Source organism: Sus scrofa, chromosome 14 (assembly GCF_054392235.1).
Source record: "Sus scrofa isolate SSC_HxYL_T2T_F1_AM1 chromosome 14, Sscrofa_HxYL_maternal_Yorkshire_Landrace_v2.0, whole genome shotgun sequence".
Taxonomy (NCBI): Eukaryota; Metazoa; Chordata; class Mammalia; order Artiodactyla; family Suidae; genus Sus; species Sus scrofa.
In genome coordinates, this window is record NC_139396.1 from 33,599,179 (window position 1) to 33,608,982 (window position 9,804).

At 44.5% G+C, this 9,804-nt stretch overlaps 1 long non-coding RNA gene across 2 annotated transcripts; it reads left to right on the forward strand.

Annotated features, from left to right (window-relative positions):
- The first annotated feature begins 2,233 nt into the window (after positions 1 to 2,233).
- LOC146396475 (uncharacterized) lies at positions 2,234 to 9,446 on the forward strand. Of its 2 annotated transcripts, XR_014828447.1 has the most exons (5): positions 2,234 to 2,517; positions 2,817 to 2,887; positions 3,529 to 3,590; positions 8,643 to 8,845; positions 9,373 to 9,446. It is a non-coding gene; the product is annotated as an uncharacterized LOC146396475 (long non-coding RNA). The 2 variants fall into 2 exon arrangements; XR_014828446.1 differs by lacking the exons at positions 3,529 to 3,590; positions 9,373 to 9,446 and having other exon boundaries at positions 8,643 to 8,776.
- The last annotated feature ends 358 nt before the right edge of the window (positions 9,447 to 9,804 follow it).

The following is a 9,804-nucleotide window of genomic DNA, read 5'->3' on the forward strand; positions in this document are numbered from 1 at the left end:
CAACACTGGATCCTTAACCTGAATCATTTGAGTGGGGCCAGGGATCAAACCTGTGTCCTCATGGATGCTAGTCAGATTTGTTTCCACTGAGCCACAATGGGGACACCCAATAATTCTTTTTAAGTGCTTAGCATAATAGTCTAGCGTATAGTGAGCATGATTGTGAAAATGTGGCACGCTTAGGTTGCACTTGTGCTTTGTTCCTAGGTAACTTGCGAAACTGACATCCATCTGGGGATGGGAATGTTTCTGAAGATGAACAGCCATGATGGCATTTTAGGCCACATCAAGATGCTACTTCATCAAAGCAGCTTCACCAAACTGTCACAAACCTAAGCAAAGAGGTAGTTATTGAGAGCCCAGGAGCTGAGAACCAAGTCAGTCCTGCCCACACGAACTGGTTTATTTTGATTTCCTTCCAGTGGTCTGAGGAAATAAACTTACCAACTCATCTTTTTTTTTTTTTTTTTTTCCTTTTTGTCCACCCCCACTGGCATGCAGAAGTTCCAGGGCCAGGCCTCAAACCTGTGCTCCAGCAGCCACCCTGGCCACAGCAGTGATGCCAGGTCCCTAACCCACTGCACCACCAGGGAACTCCCCAACTCATCTTTTTTTTTTTTTTTTTTTTTTTTTTTGTCTTTTTGCCATTTCTTGGGCTGCTCTCCCAGCATGTGGAGGTTCCCAGGCTAGGGGTCGAATCAGAGCTGTAGCTGCCGGCCTACACCGCAGCCACAGCAACGCGGGATCCGAGCCGCATCTGCAACCTACACCACAGCTCACTGCAATGCTGGATCCTTAACCCACTGAGCAAGGCCAGGGATCAAACCCGAAACCTCATGGTTCTTAGTTGGATTCGTTAACCACCGCGCCATGACAGGAACTCCCCAACTCATCTTTTTTAATGGTGGTGGCATGAGCGTGGAGTGGGATGGAAATGGAAAAGAACCAACCTTCCCTGAGCTGATCTACCGCCTGCCAGGCACTGCATCTCATTTAACCCTCCAAACAGACGTGGGTGGTAGGTATTATCATTCCTAATTGTTAAGATTTGGGAACTGAGAATCAGGTTAAATGGTATGATTTTTTCCATGTTCCTATGGTGAATTTTCTAAACGGTCCCACACTAACTCCCTGCAGAGCTGAGTCAAAGGTGGGGCGGATAGTAGTTGCACAAACATCAACCTCTGAAGAGTGCCCATACCTTGCTGGAAACGTAGTGAAGTGGAGAATGTTTTATTTCCAGCACTTTCTCTTGGGGAGAGTCGTGTAAAAAGCTGTAGACAATAGTAGATGGGCTGCTGGCAGTGGGGTAGAGTTATAAACTTTGGCTTCTCGTCGGCCTTCTGGAGTGTAGGGGAGGGTCTTGTTAATTCAGTGTTCGGGTGTCCAGAAGTGGATTGCACGGTTAGCGGAGTGCTTCGGGACAGCAGAGGAAAGGCGAGTCGATGCCACCAGAGGGCGTCCTTCCCTTCCTCTCCCTGCACCCCGACTCCACCTTGACCAGGCAGCTCTCGCCCCGCTTTCCAATACTGAATAGGCTGTTAAAGACCTCGGGTTGGAAGGCTAGTGGGTAGTCCAGCCCTGATTCCATTTTGTCTCTCCTGCCCGGTCTCCGTCCACATGCCTTTCAGGTCTCCAGCCTTTTCCTTTCTCCCTGCCCCTCTCCCTCCATGCACACCCCCACCCATCCACTCTTCTCTCTGAGCATCATAAGCTCTCAATGAAGGAAATCTCTCGTCCCTGTTTTTCCACCACTAGGCACTTTGTCAGTAATTGTGCACATAAATTGAGGTCATTTAGAAATTTTATGTGACTTTCACCTTAAGTACATCTTTTCAGTCCTTAATAATAACGTTGCTGGAAATTGTTTTCCTCGGGGAGGGGGAAGGGAGAAAGGAAAGCAAGCCCACCACGGTATGACTCCAACAGGTTTGTTTTATAACTTTTAGATTAACAGCTAATTGAAAAATCAAATCTCCATGTGCTCATGTCCACGTGCGTCTAAATGAACGGAAAAGCTGTTTTGCAAAACAAAACCTAGCCGTTTCCAAATTCCTTTTTAAAATGAAATCATTCGGAATGCTGTAGAAAATCGTTAGCTGTTTCTCCCACTTGCTAGAGGAAAGACATGAGTGGGCAGATGGGGGAGAGAGGGAATTACACGGGGGGGGGGGACAGGAAAAGAAGTAGGAAGATGAAGAAACAGTGGGAGGCGGGCACGGAGAATGATGCTAGGAGAAAAGGATGAAATAGGTGAGGAAGAGGGAAAGGAAAGAGGAGAGGATTGATGGGTCCTTCACCACGTGACCAAAGTGAATCACATCGGTAGAAGTTAAAGCCTGGGTGTTAGCGCTTTGAGTTTTCCTTGACCATGAGGTAGAGCGGGAGGGTGAAATCGGGGAAAGGAGTTACAGAGAAACTGCTAGTTCCACCATCTTTCTCAGGCATCTGTGTCTCTTCTCCATCCGCAGCCGAGGAAGCTGCTGAAGGAAGGTCCGGATCCCCTCCCCTCACAAGGTGAGCGTGTTCCCATCTGCCTGGCTGTCTGCTTGCTTTGCACGTCTCCCCCACGTCATATGCTAACAGCACCCCCGTATGCCGTATGCCTGGCACAGACACACAAGGAGGCAAGCTAAATTAGGATGCGGGGGAGAGGGACAGAGCACCGCTTGTTTTCTGTTCTGGAATGTGTGGTAATTCACCGGTTACCGAATTACTTTTTAACTTTAATATATTTTCGTACTTTTAGATTGAGGTTTAGGTATAACTTATGAAGAGTAAATTGCATCAGTCAGAACTTTTTACATGTATTTTAGGGCCGTGTAACCACAAACCAAGTTGAGATGTAGGATGTTTCCGCCCCCTCCCAATCAGTATCTCCCCAAAGGTAAGAACTTCCAGATTCTATCACTGTATATTAGCCTTGCTTGTTTGATGTGTACACACAGAGAGATAGATGATAGACAGATAAATAGATAGGTAGATATTTGTGTGTTTGGCTTCTTTCTCTCAGATTCAATCCCTGGCCCAGGAACTTACATATGTTACAGGTGTGGCCATTAAAAAAAAAAAAAAAAAAAAACTAGAAATAACCAAATGCTCATCAACAGCAAAATGGATAGATTGTGATATATTCACACAGTGGAATGGTCATGTATATCAAATTTAACATCACCAACAGGCACAGACCATGTCTTAGTTACTTTAAGATGTACCATTAGGAGTTCCCGTTGTGGTGCAGCAGGTTAAAAACCCCACTAGTATCCTTGAAGGTGTGGGTTCGATCCCTGGCATCACTCATTGGGTTAAGGATCGGGGCCGTGGTGTAGGTTGCAGACATAGCTCAGATGTGGCATTGTTGTGGCCATGGCGTAGGCTGGCTGCTGCAGCTCCAGTTCAACCCCTAGCCTGGGAGCTTCCATATACCATAGGTGTGGCCCTAAAAAAGAAAAGAAAAGAAAAGAAAATGTATGTTTATGAAAACAGTTTACTTTTTATATGCTGATTTTTATATTTTTTTCATTATAGCTGGTTTACAGTGTTCTGTCAATTTTCTACTGTACAGCATGGTGACCCAGTTACACAAACATGTATGTATAGATTCTTTTTTCTCACATTATCATGCTCCATCATAAGTGACTAGATATAGTTTCCAGTGCTACACAGCAGGATCTCATTGCTTCTCCGTTCCAAACGCAGCAGTCTGCCTCTATTAACCCCAGGTTCCCAATCCATCCCGCTCCCTCCCCTTCCCCTTGGCAACCACAAGTCTGTTCTCCAAGTCCATGATTTTTTCTGTGGAAAGTTTCATTTATTTTAGAGATTACATCCTAGAACAACTTTAGAAGCACGTATTCAAGTAAAATCGGACATTTTCTTCATTGACCTAAAATCTTCACTTAGTAACTCTATTAACTCACACCTGTCAGGATGACATTGGGCTACCTGTTAGGGGAAGTCTCGTCCTCTTGTCTTGGTCACTATGAGCGAATCACGGCAAAGCTTGTGTTTGTGCTGGAGGAGAGAAGGTGGCTGTGAATATAAGTAAATGCTATCAGAAGTTTAAGATCTTCACTCCCTCACTTTTCTCAGCCAGAAATTGTTTAGCCACCTGGAGAGAAGTAACACTGCCTTACTCTTGTATTCCTTTCCCTCATTTATTGGGCACCACCTCTGTGTAAATAACTATGATTGTTGCTAAGAGGAGATCTTAAAAATGAATGACCTGGAATTCCTGCTGTGGTGCAATGGGATCCGTAGTGTCTCTACAGCGCCAGGTCACAGGTGTTAGATCCCCAACTCGGCACAGTGGCTTAAAAGATCCAGCGCTGCTGCAGCTGCAGCGTAGCTTGCAACTGCGGCTTAAATCTGATCCTTGCCCAGGGACCTCCACATGCCGTGGCGGTAGGGCAGCCAAAAAAAACGAAAGAAAGAATGAAAGGAAGGAAGGAAAACTTCATACTTCCTTCAAGGAACTTATAATCTTATAGGGTATCTCTGGGTGTATAAAAGTAATTATAATGTAAAAGAAGTGTTCCCTGGTGGTGCCGCGCATTAAGAATCTGGCATTGTCACTGCAGTAGCTCGGGTCACATCTGTGGCACAGGTTTGATCCCTGGCCCAGTAATTTCTGTGAGCCATGGGCACAGCCCAAAAGGTAAATAAATAATTTTTTTACAAAGGTAAAATAAAGAAGATCATGGATGTATATGACAAAGGGTGATGGACTATGGGACAACACTGGCTGACCTCACCTGGAGGAGATCAGGGCGTTTCTGAGAAGCTGGAACATTGGAGCTGTGTGTTAAAGATAAGGAAGTAGGATGTGAGGCAGTGGAGCCCAGGGATGGGATAGGAAAGAGCCTGGGGAGAGGCAGAAGGTGTGAAAGGACACGGCCTGTGATGAAAATAAGGCAGTTCCACGTGTGCTTTAGGGAATTGGTCCTGCTGACCTACGGCTAAGCCCTGGCTCGATCCAAATCATCTCCAATGAAAGAGGCTGTAGCACGTATACTGCTGACCCTTTGTAACACACTCCATCCATCTGAAGACAGACATTTGAGCCAGTCTCATTACAGAAGCACGTAGAGATCTCCAAGTCTCCTGGTAGATAGGCCTTTGGATGTCCAGCCAAGTGGGATCCTGCAGAAAGGAATACAGGGTTTTGTGTTAAACATGCCTACTCTCTTCTCATTCCCACACTGCTGCCTAGTTCACCTGGTGAGCTTCTAAACATCCGCGGATTTTTTACGAGTCGATCTTGGGATTCAGTTAAAATGAACACTCTCCCAAGACGAGGCACTTTAATTCACTTCTGGTGGTTTGGAGTTCATTCCTTTTTCTACTCAAACCACCAGTGTTTGTTGCGTGCCTGCCATATGCCAGAATAGGAAGTAGGGTGGATTGGAAGATCCCTGTTGTCTCATGGAGCTTCTCTTCTCATAGAATAAGACAGATGATAACTAAAGAAATAAACAAGAAAGTGATCAATGAGTGATAAGAGCTACCCAGAGAATTAAAATAAGGCAACACAATAGTGAACAAGTGGCTTCTGACATGGATCATCAGAGATGACAACATCTGGGTTCTAGAGCAGCCACCATGCAAGGTATGAGGGAAACACATTCCAGGCAGAGGCACAGCTGGTGCAAAGCCCCTAGCACAGGACACATGAGGAACAGAAACAAGGCCTGCTTGTCCTGGGCCAACAGAGAGTGGGTATGAGATGAGTTAGAAAGACAGCGAGGGCCAGGGGTGGAGTATGTACACAGGTCATGGAGGATTTTGTGACTCAGAGATAGGAATTCGGAATTTTTTCTAAGTGCAGTGGGAACTCTTTGGAAAGCTTTAAGCTAAGGGATAATTTGGTGTATACATATATATATTATTTTTTTTGAGAAAAGACAGTTTTATTGCTTTGCCAGGTAAAGTTGGCCAAAGCCCCCCAAATTGGTATATATTTTAATTTATTTAGCCATGCCTATGGCTCATGGAACTTCCCAGGCCAGGGATTGAACCCATGCCACAACAGTGACCCAAGCCACAGCGGTGACGATGCTGAATTCTAATCCACTAGGCCACCAGGGAACTCCTGGTGTATATTTTTACAAAGGTCACTCTAGTGGGTTTGTGAAGAAGGGACAGGCCTGGAATCAGGGAGACCAGCTGGGTGGATGCTTCAGTGAGAAAAGAAAAAGTGATGGTGGCCCAGACTTCATGGTGCTGGAGTCGTAGCTATAGAGATGGAGAAAAGAGAACGATTCGGGTGCACTGTGGCCACAGATTCTAAGGCAATGAGGAAGATGAAAGAAATAGACCAGGAAAATCCCTAGATTTTTGGCTTAAGCAACTGAGTATCTCATGTTGCCTTTTTTTCTGAGACAGGGATGCTTCAAAAAGGAGCAGGTTTGGCTATGGGAAGATAGTGTCAGGAGTTCTCTTTGGAGCAAGTTCATTTGAGATGCCTGCGAACCTGTTCAAGTGTTTGTCTAAAGTTCTGGGCAGAGGTCAGGGCTTAAATAATGATTCAGGGAGCCACGGGGCCATAGAAGGACTCCTCTAATGCTCTTGGTTAGATTGCTATTGCCTTTGCCTTCCTCCGCCAACATTCTCTTCTCTTTCCAAATCCCTAGAACCTCACTCTCCCAATATCTACCTTTTCTTGGCCTATTGGCTCTTTCTCTTTGCAGGTATGAGGACCCGGGTTGACCAAAGTCCATATTGACCCTGGTCGTCTTTCCATTTAGAACAGGACCACCTTCCCATCCAATCCCATCACCCTCTACCATCTCCAGTCATACGCACACACACACTTCTGGTTCTTGCATCAAATATAGACTTAAATACCGATTAAGAAAAGTTCATTGAATTTAGCAGTTGGGAAGTCTTCCAAAATGCCAGATCATATCAATTTTTAATGACCTCTGCCCCATTTCTCAGATGGAAAAACTGAACTGTAGGAAGATCTAGGTTGTTGTGTACAGCTTATCAGTGACAGAGGAAGAAATCAAGTGCAATTCAGCCTGTCATGTGCGGGACAGCAGAGCCATGGGAACACGCCCAGTGTTCCCTTTTGTCTCCAACCTGACCTGATTCTTGTGATCTTGGAGAGATAGCAGTGAGTGATGGTTTAAAGTGAGATCTTAGTTCTCAGCTCAGGAATTGAACCTGGGCATGCTGGGTGAAAACCAGGAGTCCTAGCCACTAGACTACCTCGAGGCTGAAAGCAAAATCAGCCTGATTCCTGCCCTCTGTTGAAAGCAAGAATGTTTCAAGGAGGCAAAGATTGTAAAAACAGTTTATTGTTAGAAGAACAGTTCAACATGTGGGAGAGCACCCAGAGAAGTAGTTTATTTAAGTCAGAAGCAAAGCAGTAATACACACCCAAAAGAGGAGTGTGGGTGCGGGCGTCCTCCTGAAGGAGGAGTGCTCTGGAGAGGTGATTTAAATCACTTAGACAGGATGGTTCTTCGGGGTCTTTCTTTTCCTTTGGCCAATTATCTTGTTTTATTTCTCACACCTGATTGGGCTCTGGGCCCTCCCCAATCTGCATGCACATTTTTGACAAAGATGGATTCCAGAGCACAGGGTTCTGGGATGGTTATCAGGGCTTATTATGGCCTGGCGCCCCCTCCCTTTTTGACCCCTAGGAGTCTTTCTGGGCATGTGGAGTTGGGGACATCTCCTTGACCCCAGGAATGGTTGATGTGGTCATCTTATCTTTTTTTACGCCAGCAGAGCTCAGCTCCTGCCATTAACTTGCTCCTCGAGGTGTCAAAGAGAAGCAAGGCCCAATTTTCTCAGCCTAACAAGCCCCTACTGTTCTCAGCCCGAGGGCCCATCTACCTCCTCCCTCACTTGCAAATATACTACCTGTTGCTGTCATTTGGACCAGAGGAAAGCAGAATGAACTGATCCAGAGCCCAGGCATTGAGTTCCAGCTCTAACACTGGAAACCAAAAGAAAGGAAAATAATTAGCACTTTTATGTGGCAAAAAGGATGTCAGTTACTTTGCAGGTTTCTGTCTTAATGGCCACACCCATCCTATAAAATGATTATTATTATCCCTACTTTACAGATGAAGAAACAGGGGCCAAGCTGGCTGCAATGGCTTCTTTGTATTGGGGCATCAAGCCCAGATCTGTTGGAGGCTATTGTCCTATATTGCCTCTCCTTGTTATGTGTCCAAGGGCCAGCCTTTTAAGCCCTCTGGGCTGGGGTTTCTTCATCTATTAAATGGGATGTGAAATTTTTTATTTTTATGGTCTCATCTAGCTCAAATTGGATTCTAAATTGATTTCAATGTTTAATGTTTCAGTTTTCTAAGCAAGAGTTTTGAATCATACTGTAAGGGAAATGCTTTAGCCAGCGTTTCATTCCCAAGAGAGGATAATTGATATCGCCTTTGGAGTGGATGTGTTACCCTGACACCCAGGGGTGAAAGGCCATTTAGACATAGAAAGGATACTGACATGGCATCTTTGTTCGCCTTGCTTACAGCTCTTGGTTTCTCCCTTTCTTTCTTTATCTCTGGAAAATACTTCTCATTTTCTAAATCCTTGTACTTTGAAGACCAAGTGTGCCAGAGAAATGTCAAAGGAGACACAGGGTTAAATACAGAATCGATTCTGTTCTCTTCCAGCTGCAAAAGCCTGACACTGTCACCCCAGACCTCGTCATCACGCCTTCCTTGTGAGAACAGAGGCTTGGCATTCCAGAGTGTCACTTCCTTTGCCAACAGCAAAGGGCAAAGGGCTCTTAATTGATGTTTGCCTGTCTGGATCTGGAAGAACATTCTGATGGCAGAAGAGAAAGGCGGCACTCATCCACCAGCATGATGTTTTGGTCAAAACCTAACTTTGTTGCAAAAGTTATCCTGGTGTTTTAATCTCACATTATTCCCTTTTGCTGGTTGTCCATTTATAACATGTTTTAAAACTCCAGGAGTTCCGTTGTGGCTCAACAGTAATGAACCTGACTAGTATCCATGAGGAGGCAGGTTCGATCCCTGGCCTCACTCAGTGGGTTAAAATCCGGCGTTGCCATGAGCTGTGGTGTAGGTCACAGACGCAGCTCAGATCTGGCATTGCTGTGGCTGTGGCTGTGGCTGGCAGCTACAACTCCAATTTAACCCCTAGCCTGGGAACCTCCATATGCCGTGGGTATGGCACTAAAAAGACAAAAACAAAACCAAAACCCAAAAAAACCTCCAGCAGGGCACGTCTTCTCTTTCTAGTATTCTTGACAATTTATTCAGGTAAAGTTTGTTATTATTAATTTTATATAAAAGATATTATCATGAATGGGTGTTGGATTTTGTTAAGTACTTTTGCTACATCTATTGATATGATCATATGTTTTTTCTTCTCTAGGCTGATACACTGGATAAGATTAATTAGTTTTTGAATGTTGAGTAGATTTGCACACCCAAGATAAATTCCACCTGGTCAGTGTTACAAAATTGTTTTTAATATAATACAATTTGCTAATAATTTGTTAAGGATTTTTGCATCTATGTTCGTGAGTGCTATAGTTTGTAGTCGTCTTTTCTTGTAGTGTCTTTGTCTGGTTTTGGTATTAGGATAATGCTATTCTCATAGAATGAGTTAGGAAATATTCCCTGTGTCTATTTTCTGGAAGAGATGTTAGAGAATCAATATAATTTCTTCCTTAAATGTTTGTTAAAATTCATCAGTAAAATCTTCTGGGCCTGGTGCTTTCAATTTTAGAAGGTTATTCATTATTGATTCACTAATTTTCTTTAAAAAAGAAAAGCCTATTCAGATTATATATTTCTCTTTGTG